The following is a 13,279-nucleotide window of genomic DNA, read 5'->3' on the forward strand; positions in this document are numbered from 1 at the left end:
GGCTACAACACTGCTGACCAGTGTGTGTCAATAGCATCCATCCCCACCAGCCCAACTTCAAACTTTGAGTTAGATTCACAAAGCAAACCGATTGCGTACCGATCGGTCTGCAACCCCTTTGCGACCAGATTTCCCTCCGGCCCCATTCACTAACCTCTCCTGTGATCCGCTTTGAATCCGTGCATGCAAATAAGGAGAAACGCATGCACAGTAGACAGGGATGCGATTCATTAACAAAATTTTTAAAGCTGACTGGGCTGGCTGATTAACCCAAGAAGTTACTGCTGGGGACCAGTCGAAAACGTCTTTCCGACTCTCTCGCTCTCTGCTGCCCCGAATCTCTCCTGCCTGCCGCCCCGATGCTGTTCTCCGAATCTCTCCTGCCTGCTCTGTCCTGAATCGCCGCCCTGCTCGCCCCCGTTTTTTTTCCTGCCTGCCACCCTGAATCTCTCCTGCCCTTCCCCGCACTACGAGCCCGTGATTTTAACCCGCGGGTTAAAACCACAGACTCGCTGGACTAAAAAGTATAAATATAAGTTAATAAAATAATTTTTAAAAGTCGCTGCTCGGACGGGACTAGACACATGTGCAGACCATCTACAGATGGTTTGTGCATATGTCGGGATCGCACACCAGCGATCCGTGCCGGCAGATGGGGGCATTCCTCCAATTGACCCCATCTGCATATTGGAGGTTGAAGAATCCATTGGACTGCCCGGATTGGGCATGGATCTGTCCCAATCAGGCAGGTTCATGAATCTAGCCCTTTGTTTGGGTAGTTTATACCCCATTGATCTTTTTTCGTCCATTGAGAAATGCCTTGTTCTTGTCCCATCCACTTTCCCCTTTCTGTCCTGAGCCTAGAGAGGCAGAGTAGCAGAAAAAGAAAACAGAAAGACAATGGGGGGTCTCCAGGGGCTGCCTTTGACCCCCAGGCTTTGCATTAAAAAAGCACTGCAGAAGAGGAAATGGTTGTATTATGTCTCAAACATTCCTTCCTCTGTTCTCTTAGGCTTCCATACTGCAACAATCTTTCCTTCCTCAAAAGAAATGGGCTCCTTCAAAAACTATTGATATAGAGTTGAGGAATAAAGTAGTTTAGAGAATGAAAAAAGGTATGGGGGTTGCCACTTTGTGACAGTTTCTTGGCAGACTCTTAATGTGGTGGTTAGTCATTGGCCTTCCCCAGTCATCTACTTTCCAGCCAAGGCTGGACGTTCATTTGCAAAATAAATGTGGATGGATGGCTGAGTTGGTGAGATTGGGCTGACTACCTGACAGAAATCCCATTATGGAATTTGAACTTAGGTCATGGCTACAGAAGGAAAGTGACCTACCGATTGCACTACAAAAAACAGAGTTCAAACCTCACCGATGCCCCTTGTGATCTTCAACAAGTCACTTAACCTTCTGTTGCTTCAGATACAAGTTAGAATGTCAGTCCTCTGGGGACAGGTAAATACCTACTTTACCAGTGGTGTAGTAAAGGAGGGGTGGTGGTGGTCCACCCTGGGTGCCATCTTGCTAAGGGTGAGACACCCCTCCTCCTCTCCACCCCCCTCCCTGCACTTGTCCCTTACCTTCTCCTGTACTTTTTTTATTTCCCTGGTCCAGGTCCAGGAAGTGATGTCAGAGGAAGATCTGACGCTGGCGCGACAGCAGTTAGGGGGTTGCTGCTCGCGCCAGGAATGTTACAGAGGTATGGGGGGAGGGGGACGGGTGCCTGTGCTCTCACCAAGATGGCACCCGTGGTAGGACTCAGCCCCAGATGCTCTAAAATTGCTGTTAAAATTCTGTGGGGTCGCTGTGGTGCTGGTAAATTGCCCGATTTGAAAATGAGGATAGATGTTCAAGCAACTTCATTAGTGTCAATTATTAAAAGCATGGTGAGTTTTTTGATATCAGGGCCTGATGCTGTTGGGGAGGGGAAAGATCAGAGAGGAAATGTGTAGCCTAGGAGTGCAGACCTGAGAAAGTTTGGAAATCATTGGCCTATTTCATATTATCTGTTAAACGTCCTAGGATATACTACTGGGGGGGGGGGGGGGGGTAGAAATAAAACAAAGACTGTGCTATGGACCAGGACTTGGGATTCACTTAAAAAGACACAGGTAAAGTGTGTCTTTGATTTCACTAAAAGGAGATTAAGCTCATATGTTGAGATGCATCATGTGATCCTTTACTGGTAAGGGGACTTTCAGAAACATGTTGTACTACAGAGCGTGTCTTGGGAAGCAGGAGGTGAATGTTTCCTAATCCTTGTCCAGAAATACTGGGGGCTCGATGTCACGACATTTTTAAGGAGGCTCTGACAAATGACGAGAACAACAACACGAAGGCTGCACATTTTCCTCTAACTTCAGCGGCACAATAACCCAACAAATACAAAACATATTCTGCAACGCGCCTTTCTCTCATAAAAACGCATCCCGCCCGCTCCCTAGGGCGTCAAGTGCAAGGTTTGTAACTTTGCATGCGAGGCGCTGATTGGCCCGAGCTTTCGAGGGCGTGTTCGGGCGCCGTTCCCAGGGAAATGTTGTGGTGGGCGGTGAGGAAGGGTTAGGCTCCTCCCCCTTAAGTTTTACGGGGCGGGGACTGGAGACGGCAGAGCCGCTGCCTAACTTTTTGTATAGTCTCGAGGAGAGAGCGCTGCTTGAAGATACTGGGGGTTAGGGTCATGGCCCCGCAATAGACGGAAATCGCCGGAACCCCGGGCACGGTGGAAGACGGGAATCTCGGGTCTCTTCGCTTGTAAAGTAGGTGAAGCCAGAAACTACTAAACGGAGGGAAATGGAGGGAGGGGTAGCTTCGGCAGCATGGAAGCGGTAAAAGTGCAGGTAGTTTGGAATCTTCCAAGGGGGCTGCAACAAAAAAGTGCAGATTTTTTTTTAAATCTTTGTATAAGAGGATCCCGGGGGGATCCTGCAAATCCGTCCTTTACCTTTTGCCTTCCCGTAGTTGTTTAGGGAGGGAGCACATGAGGATCTCCTGGCAAAAGGAACATCTGCAGGCAATGTTTTGTCAGCACTAGACATAACGTGCTTACCTTGAAGGTAAACAAAGAAAATCAGAGCGATAAACTTGCTTTATTTATTTACTGGATTAACTTTAAACTGGATATAAGGGGACTAGTGAGACGATGGAATGACCTAATGGCAGCGATGCTAGCTAACTTCTGCAAAATGATATGTTTTGTGACTTTTCGTTTCTTATTACTTCCTTTTTTTTTTGTTTCTTAAAAATTTTCGTGACTTTCATCATGTTTGAAATGAAATTGGTTACTCTTGCTATAGCCCCTGACATTAAAATAATTTTGCTTAAGTTATCTTTCGTTTCCCATTCATGGCCAGGTGGCTTAGAAACAGCAAGCCCATAGCTTTCTAGAAATCAGCCTTCTTGGGAACCTGCTTCAGGGCCGGCACAACCATTAGGCAAGATTAGGCGGTGCCTAGGGCGGCGGCAGGGTTTCTGAGGAGCAGCAAAAAAGTAACCACAGAAACTCAAAGAACATCGGTAGGTACTTTTACTCGCATGAAGGGTAGGCAGTTTTCAAATTGCTCATTTAACTGAGTAAATATCTTTTGGAAATAACTCTCATGCTTACACAGAAAGCAAAGATTTAATGTTTACAAAGTATGGTACCTTAAAGTTAATTAAGGCTGAAAGTTCACCTAGAGTGCACTGGCTCTGTTCATTCTGGTGGCCTTAGAGAGCCAGGCAACTGGATTTGGGGGTCATATCCTCATCGGTATTTGATATCTGTTTAGATCACTAGTGTAGGAGAGATGTTGTATTTGCTTATCTACAGAGTCTTGTAAAGTCTTCACACCTTCAGTTTTCATATGCTGTTGTCTAAATATAACTTTAAAATGCAAGAGTTATTTTTTTTTTTTTTTTACTTGATGAGATGAAAGAATAGTAATAGAAATATTGCAGGAATAATTTGGAAAAAATATTACAAAATCTTTATTATTTAACTCTTCACACTCCTAAATTGTTTAGGATAAGTGTTTAACCAGCTGATGGTTCAGTTCTTGCCCATTCTTGGCAGTATAGCTCAAGATATAATAGCCAGCTCTGTGGGTGCTGAGCACCCCCAATATTGAGCAAACTCCTTAATTTGTGTCCAGGTAGTTGGTCTTTTAAAAACTTTTAATTGCAATTAATCATTTGATTAAAAATTTTTGATTGCACCTTCAATTGGCATAGCTGCAGGTAGGATTGGGTGGTTATAGGCCTGTTCAGCGGTGGTACCACAAACCCTTCTCTTTTCCTCAATCAGTGGCCTGGTATCTACCCCTGTCTCTGTCTGAACCTCCTCCCCGGCATACCTCAGACGGCCTCAGCAATTCATTTTCACTGTCTGCACCACCCAGCAGGCTTCCCTCTGGTGCGTCTCAAATGAATCGCTGCAGTTGTGACTTCTTTCTTATTTATTTATATACTTCCAATTACCGTGTATACACAAAGCAAAATACTTTGTACTGAAAAACAGCCAATGATTATCCAAATGTATTCAAAGAAATAATCACCCATAATACAAAGACATAATAGACCACATAACGGGGGGGGGGGGGGAGATGTGACTATATAAAAAAAGTGAGACTAATGAACATATGAGATACTAGAAACGGTTTCTATTATAAATCTTTATTAATTTTCAATTCGAGAACAGTTCATTAAAATATACATACAATTAACTTCATAGACAGCACTTACAACCTGTTCTAAGAATCCTATAAAATATACCTCCCCATCCTAATTCGAGAACAAAAACAAAGTGATATTGATTGTATGCATACACCAGGGGTCCCCAAAGTCCCTCCTTGAGGGCCGCAATCCAGTCGGGTTTTCAGGATTTCCCCAATGAATATGCATGAGATCTATTTGCATGCTAATAGATCTCATGCATATTCATTGGGGAAATCCTGGAAACCCAATTGGATTGCGGCCCTCAAGGAGGGACTTTGGAGACCCCTGTCATAAACAGCACTTGCAATCAATGAATACATCAAAATATATTACCACCCTCCCTGGATGTGCAATCAAATAAGAAATAAAGGCATAATCCAACTAATCAGAGTTAACAAAACTTGTCAATGGACCCTATGTTAATTTAAAAAGTTTATTATGACTGCAACCTAATAATATAATCCCTGTTCATATTGTATTCCGTTCCAAGTACTGGATGCCTGTCCATCCAAAAACTACATAGCTGAGCTGGTTTAAAAAAAAAAAAGACCACTATGGGCTCCTTTTACTAAGCTGCGATAGCATTTTTAGCGCGCGCTAAACCTGCGTTAAGTGGCTAGAATTAACGCCAGCTCAATGCGCTCGCTAAAACCGCTATTGCAGCTTAGTAAAAGGAGCTCTATATTTTCCAGATACAATATATTGACTGTACACGGAGCAGTGACTGCTTTCGTAACACACTTCTGTAGCAACCATGTTAGTGGTACAGTTGACTGCTCCAACAATTTCAAGACATTTCCCCCGTTCTTTGCCACCAACCTTGGTAGTTCTTTAAAGCAATCTTGGACCTTACGGAGGCCTGCCTCAAAAATCTCCTTAACCCATGGCTACTGACTATGGAGGGGCAGCCTGAAATGAGGCAGTGTCTTGGTGATGCCAAACTGTTTTAATTGTACGATGATTGACCTTACAGAGCCCCAAGAGAGATTCAGAAACATTCGGGGCAATTCTATAGGCTGGCGCTTAGAGGATTGCACCACATGTTCTTTCTTAGTTTCCCCTTATCATGTGTGTCATCAAAACCATCTCAATTCTCTAAGTCATATCTTATTGATCCTGTAGCTCGTGTGTCATTGAACCTGAAGACTGTGTAAATAAACAAACATAAGCACATCAAAGGTACCATTGAGTGCCGGAACCTTTATGCAACAGATGCTATTCTATAAGGCGATTGCGAGAGGGCGTAGCAAAGATGAGTCGTAGCAAATCTCCCAGTAAACCTGTAGTCTATAGAATACTATAAATTATGCACATCATTTGGCGCTCCAGCTTATGTCTGCTAATTGACATGGCGTAAGAGGGTGCACCAATGCCGACATAGGCTAGTATTCTGTAATGAAATCTTGGTGCCAAGATGCCATGTTAGAATTGGGGCTAAATGCATGGCATTGGGGTGCCTAAACTGAAACCACCAATTTATAGAATTGCCCCGTTTGATATTTTTCTTATGATTTTCCCTCACTCTGTGTCTTTATGAATAACTTTATCCTGTATTTCAGATCTTTTCTGTAAGTTTAGACCTTGTTCTTTAAATCTACTTCCTACAACGTAGAGAATGACCCGGGAACCAATTTTTTCCTTTCCCCATGGAATATCAAAATCCCTGCGAGCTCTGCCTTAAACTGCACAAGCCTCAAACACTTATGATTTTAAAGTGTTTGAGGCTTGTGCAGATGAGGACATCCTTCTTCAAACAACTACACTGGCTGGTTACCTTTCTCATCACGGATACTCTTCAAAATATCCTGCATCCTACACCATATTATCCATGGAAACTCAGCCACTCCCCTCATCCCATTATTCTCAGAGGCCTGGTCCACCTCTGCGAGAATCATAAACAGAATACAACTAAATCTGCCTTCTACAAAAAATCTCCACTACAGATGCATGCTAAAGGAGCTCAAGGTAGAAATCGGTGAACTATTGCAATCCCTAGCTAACTTGTCAATTAGAACTGGGCAAATACCAGATGACTGGAAGATAGCGAATGTCATCCCAATCTTCAAGAAAGGATCGAGAGGAGAACCGGGCAACTATAGACCTGTGAGTCTTATGTCGGTTCCTGGGAAGATGGTTGAAGCACTAATCAAGGATAGCATAGTGCAACACCTGGAAAATCACGACCTGATGAGTCAGTCAACACAGCTTCAGGAAGGGGAAGTCATGTTTGACGAATTTGCTTCAATTTTTTGAGAAGGTGAACAAAGAAATCGATAGCGGTGACCCAGTGGATTTAATATACTTGGACTTCCAGAAAGCGTTCGACAAGGTTCCACACGCAAGGCTTCTGAGGAAACTACAAAGCCATGGAATAGAAGGGGATATACTAAGATGGATAGGCAAATGGCTGGAGAATAGATTGCAGAGGGTGGGCATAAATGGGAAGTTCTCAGACTGGGAGAAAGTAACAAGTGGTGTGCCCCAGGGCTCGTTTCTTGGGCCCATCTTATTCAATATCTTCATTAATGATCTGGAGGAGGGAACAACAAATAATATAATTAAGTTTGCGGACGACACTAAACTATGTCGGACTGTTGGGTCACAAAAGGACAGCGAAGAACTCCTGAGAGATTTGAACCAGCTAGGGAAATGGACGGAAAAATGGCAGATGAAGTTTAATATAAACAAATGCAAAGTGATGCACCTGGGCAGGAAAAACAAGGAACATGAATATAAAATGTTAGGTGTAACATTGGGCAAGAGCGAACAAGAAAGGGATCTGGGGGTACTGATAGACTGGACCCTGAAGCCGTCGGCTCAATGCGCAGCGGCGGCGAAGAAGGCAAACAGGATGTTGGGAATGATAAAGAAAGGAATCATGAGTAGATCGGCGGACGTCATAATGCCGCTTTACAGAGCAATGGTCAGACCACACTTGGAATACTGTGTCCAACACTGGTCTCCCTACCTAAAGAAGGATACAACCATGCTGGAAAGGGTGCAGAGGCAAGCCACAAAGCTAGTAAAAGGTATGGAGAATTTAAGCTATAAGGAACGCCTCGGGAAACTGGGCTTTTTCACCCTTGAGAAGAGAAGACTGCGAGGAAATACAATAGAGACTTTTAAAATACTAAAAGGATTCGATAAAATAGAGCAAGAAACACCGTTATTCACATTGTCAAATGTGATTCGGACAAGAGGACATGGGCTGAAGCTGAGGGGCAACAGGCCCAGGATAAATGTCAGGAAGTTCTGTTTTGCACAGCGAGTGGTGGATGCTTGGAATGCTCTCCTGGAGGAGGTTGTGACAGAGACCACCATTCTGGGATTCAAGGGCAGGTTGGATGCTCACCTTCTTGCAAATCACATTGAGGGATACGGGTAAACAAGGTCTTCCTCAGGGAACACCTGGCTTGGCCTCCGCGTGTGCAGGTAGCCGGACTAGATGGGCCTAAGGTCTGATCCGGTGAGGGCATTTCTTATGTTCTTATGTTCCACTCAATGCTTACCTTCATGGGAGTAAAGGCCTGGAATGACCTAACAGTCATAATCAGAAAAGAATCCAACCACACGTCATTCCGGAAGAAGCTGAAAACCCTACTATTTGACAGCTGAACCAACACGCCTTTCTCAGGAATGATCCTTTCCTCTTATTATTAACATAGTTGTCTCCCCTTCTGACAACCGAGTCTTTCTTTGCTCCCCTCTTCTCCTCCTCACTTTTTCAAGGCCCACCACCTCCTTAAGCTTTCTACGACCCCTTCTAACCTCTCTATGTAAGTCGCCTAGAGTCTGAATAGGTATGAGCGACACACATCTATTAGATTAGATTCAGCTAGCGGTTCTCCTCTGGGCAGGAGTGAAGGAAGATCACTCTGGCTCCAGTTCACCGCTGGACCATCAGGGATTTAAAACATATGTCAGGGAGGTGGGAGGGAGGTAAAAAGTTCTTAGTCGGCTAGGAGAGGGGAGGGAAGGGAAGCCTCCTGTCCCAGCCTACCGCTGGATCACCAGGCATTTAAAAGGTATGCAGGGGAGGTGGGAGGGTGGTAAAAGTTCTCCGAGTCGGACAGGAGATGGGAAGAATCCCTCCTGTCAGGCGCACCTCTGGCCCACCAGGCATTTAAAAGGTACGCCAGAGAGTTGGGAAGAGATAAAAGTACTTAAGAGTCAGACGGAACAGGAGATGGGAGAGATCTCTCCTGTCCTTGCTCATCGCTGGACCACCATGTCTTACAGCAGCCCTGCAGAGGTCTACAACAGGTCTGGGAGGGAGGAGAGGTGGAGGGACAGGGGGGTGCTAACCCAAATATAAACCAAGACTCCCATTTTTGAGCCATTTTTTGGCCCAAAAATCTTGGTTTATATTAAAGTATATACAGGACCCTCTTTCCAGTAAGGTTTTCAGGATATCCACAGTGAATATGCATTAAGTTGATTTGCATATACTGTCTCTATTATATGCAAATATATTTTGTGCATATTAATTTGGGATATCTTGACTGGTAAGATTTTTTAAGGAGGTACTCCAGGACTGACTTGGAAACACTGTAGAGCAGTGATCCCCAACCCTGTCCTGGAGGACCACCAGGCCAATCGGGTTTTCAGGCTAGCCCTAATGAATATGCATGGAGCAGATTTGCATGCCTGTCACTTCCATTATATGCAAATCTCTCTCATGCATATTCATTAGGGCTAGCCTGAAAACCCGATTGGCCTGGTGGTCCTCTAGGACAAAGTTGGAGACCACTGCTGTAGAGCATATTGTGTTGAGTTGGATTAGTGTAACAAACACAATCTGTAATTGTGCTTTTTAGACAGTTGAATGTGAAAAATGCACAGCATCTCATCCAGGATTGTAGAGGCTGGAGGAGTAGCCTAGTGGTCAAAGCATTGGACTGACAATCGAGGAAGCTAGATTGAAATCCCACTGTTGCTGCTTGTGATCGCACTTCAATCTCCATTGCCTCGCGTACAAGACTGGAATTCTATTTGGAGCTACTGCTAAGTGTGAGCTAAACCCAAATGGAATGATATTTCATAAGCAACAGAAGTTCTGATAGCCTGCCCAGGGTTTATACCAACTGCCTAGTATTACTAAACTTCAGTCCTGGGTGACAATGTTCCAGATGAAATTAAATGCTGAAAAGACTAAGCTTTTATAGCTTGGCTCAAAGTTAGATTCTCTCCCTTCTGCTGTGATCTTAGACTCAGGAGAATCTTTGATAATTCAGTTTTCCTCGTCAATACTAGGTATTGTTATCGATTCTTCACTTACATTTAAGGACCAACTATTGTAAACTTGCTTATTAAAAAGTGTTTTTTTTTTCAGCCTCTGTGCTCTGAGAAGAGTGAGAGCACTTTTTCACCAACAACACTTCTCTGTATAGGTTCAATCAATCATTTTGTCAAGGCTGGATTACTGCAATTTAGTGTATTTGGGTCTTTCAAAGGTCAGTCTGCAGAGACTTAAGAACATAAGAATAGCCTTACTTGGTCAGACCAATGGTCCATCAAGCCCAGTAGCCAATCCAGGTACCTAGTAACCTGGCCAAAACCCAAGGAGTAGCAATATTCCATGCTACCAATTCAGGGCAAGCAGTGGCTTCCACCCATGTCTTTCTCAATAATAGACTATGGACTTATCCTCCAGGAACTTGTCCAAATCTTTCTTAAAACCAGCTACGCTATCAATTAATACAGAACACTGCAGCTAAACCTATTTTCGGTAAGAGTAAATTTGATCACGTAACCCCTCTGCTCAAGGAATTACATTGGCTTCCAGTGTATCTCAGAATTCAATTTAAGTGTATTTGTATTGCATTTAAGATCCTTTTTGGCATTTTTGCCACTTTGATTCCTTTAGACTGGAATGTTCATAGATCTCATCTTGCCAGAAGTTCTCAAAAATTAAAACTTACATTTCCCTCTCTCAGTGGTAAAAACAGAACCTTTAAGAGATTTAGTTAGTCTTTTGCTTTTAAATTAACCAAATTCTGGAATGCTTTACCGCTTATATTAAGAAGTTTAGGTTGTTTTGCTTTATTCCAGAAAGTTCTGAAAACTTTTTTTGTTTGCTAAACATTTTGGAAATTAACTATTTCAGTCTACTTTTTCTTGTCAAATTTATGTATTATGTTTTACATTATTGTAAAACGAGTTGAGCTCCTCTTGGTTGATGACTCAGGACAAACTAAGGTTTAGTTTGGTTTAAGTGTTAAACCCACATTGCTCCTCTCCTCAGGTCACTTTACTGGCTCCCAGTCCTTCTCCGCATATGATTCAAACTCTTTTTACTCGCTCTGCAGCTCCTCGTTATCTCTCCTCTCTTGTTACTCACTATACTCCCCTCTGGGAACTCTGCTCATCAGACAAGTCCCTCGTCTCTTTACCCCCCCTTCTTCTCTACCACTAATTCCCCTCTCCGTACCTTCTACCTTGCCGTGCCTTATGCTTGGAACAACCTGCCTGGCTCGCTATGTCAGGCTCCGTCTCTGGCGGTATTCAAAGCCAGGCTAAAAACCCACTTATTTGAATCTGCGTTTAAACACTGACACAACCATCATATCTGTCTGTCATTCCCTTCATAGCCCCTACCCCATTCTGTGTGTCTTGTCATAATTAGATGGTCCCTGCTCAGAAGAGCTTACAATCTCTTGCATGTACAATGTACAGTGCTGTGTGTGCCTGGTAGTGCTATAGAAAGAAATAGTTGTTAAGTGGTCTTTATCTGATACCGTGTGTTGGGATAGGAAAGGTCAGTGGGATGACTTGGTGAGGTCCAGTTTGAGCTTGTATTGCTATCTACAAATTCATTCTCCTCTGAAGTTCCTGCATATCCATCTTCTCTCTCCTTACACATTTCCTGTATCTGGAAAGTCACTGTTATCTATATCTCCCTTGCTAACCCCAACTGCTGGAATTGTGCATCATACTTCCTCTCAAACTATAATAAAATCCAGACTTTACATTTCTTGTGTTACCAAGCAGCCTGAAGCGAGTTATAATGAAACAATAGAAAATGTATACAGTACTTCTCCCGTCATTCGCGGTCCCGGTCATTCGCGTTATTTTCCGACCACAAATGATCAGGACCGCGAGAGGCTGCGACTGTGAATGACCAGGCAGGAGACAGCAGCCGGAGCGCCTGCGAGTGAAGGAAATCACTCGCGGTATGCTCCGACCGTCTCTTCCTGCACTAAAGTCGGGCCTTACCAATCAGGAACTGCTTTGACGCACAGCTCCTGATTGGTGAGGCCCGACTTTAGTGCAGGAAGAGGCGGTCGGAGCATACCGCGAGTGATTTCCTTCACTCGCAGGCGCTTCGGCTGCTCTCTCCTGCCTCTCCAGCTGCCCTCTCCTGTCTCCCCCCCACTGGATTTCTTGCCTTGTGTGCACACAGCAGGTCCGAGATTCTTCGCTGGAGCGCGTACCTCCTGTGAGGTGCCCGAATCGCATGCTTTTCTGTTCAGCTTTCTTCAGACTTGCTGACAGGCCGGGCAGTGGCTGCCGCTGCTATGTTGTTGCCTGTCCCCGCGTCTCCCCCATGAAAAACCGTATTTGTGGTTTTTCAAGATTCACAGGGGTTCCTGGAACGGGACCCTTGCAATTATCGGGGGAGTACTGTACTACAATTAAAATAAACAAATCATCCCTTTCCATTATCAATTTTTTTCTTAAAAAACAGAGACCCGCCAACGTGGGGTAGCAAGGCAAAGACATGAATGTCCTTGTATTAAAAGGAATTGAATTCCATAAGTTTGGGCCAACAATCTTGAAAGCTCTAAAACAGGGATGTCCAACCTATTGACTTCCCTGGGCCGCATTGGCCGGAAAAAATGTTTCTGGGGCCGCACAAACACTGCAGCAAGACAGAGGAGGGAGCCGGCAATACAGTAAACACCCGGGGGCAGCAGAGGAAAACACTGCATTGACCTCGACCGGGGCCGCACAAGATACTTCACGGGGCCGCATACGGCCCTTGGGCCGCAGGTTGGACACCCCTGCTCTAAAATGTGATTGTAGTTTAATCCTATTAGGTATCTCTAGCAGCTCGCTGCCTTGCCGTTTGCTCTTAAAGACCTGGAATGTTGCTGCGATACACAGTTTGATTCACTATTTTTATTTATGGGATATTCACCAATGAAAATAAAAACTGTGGATACAGATGTTCTGGAGATAATTTATTAAACACTGACATATAAAACCATGAAAATTCAATTTAAAAATACAATGATAAAAAATACAGTGATAAAAATCCAACCGGACCCTAACGGTCCGTGTTTCGGCGAACACGCCTTCCTCCTTAGCATTTTTTTTTTTTTTTTTTTTGCTACTTCAACTTGTCTGCGGTGCTCTTTGCTCACAGTTTTAAAGACAATAGACTGTTTTCAGTCCAATTCTTTATATGTGAGTTTGCAAACCATTGGACCCCTGAGGAAGGCATGTTCGCCGAAACACAGACCGTGTAGGGTCCGGTAGGATTTTTATCACTGTATTTTTATTTTTTATCATTGTACTTTTTTAAATTGAATTTTCATGGTTTTATATGTCAGTGTTTAATAAATTATCTCCAGAACATCTGTAT

At 43.9% G+C, this 13,279-nt stretch overlaps 1 protein-coding gene across 3 annotated transcripts in view; it reads left to right on the forward strand.

Annotated features, from left to right (window-relative positions):
- Positions 1 to 2,598: 2,598 nt before the first annotated feature.
- The window catches only part of RUBCNL (rubicon like autophagy enhancer), an 84,920-nt gene continuing 74,239 nt past the window's right edge, over positions 2,599 to 13,279 (forward strand). The window contains exon 1 of one of the 3 annotated variants that reach the window (XM_033950124.1): positions 2,599 to 2,756. The gene's annotated coding sequence lies outside the window, so the exon portion shown is untranslated. Of the gene's footprint in view, positions 2,757 to 3,391; positions 3,514 to 13,279 lie in introns of those variants that run through there. The other 2 variants (XM_033950126.1, XM_033950125.1) reach the window with 2 other exon arrangements.

Source organism: Geotrypetes seraphini, chromosome 6 (assembly GCF_902459505.1).
Source record: "Geotrypetes seraphini chromosome 6, aGeoSer1.1, whole genome shotgun sequence".
Taxonomy (NCBI): Eukaryota; Metazoa; Chordata; class Amphibia; order Gymnophiona; family Dermophiidae; genus Geotrypetes; species Geotrypetes seraphini.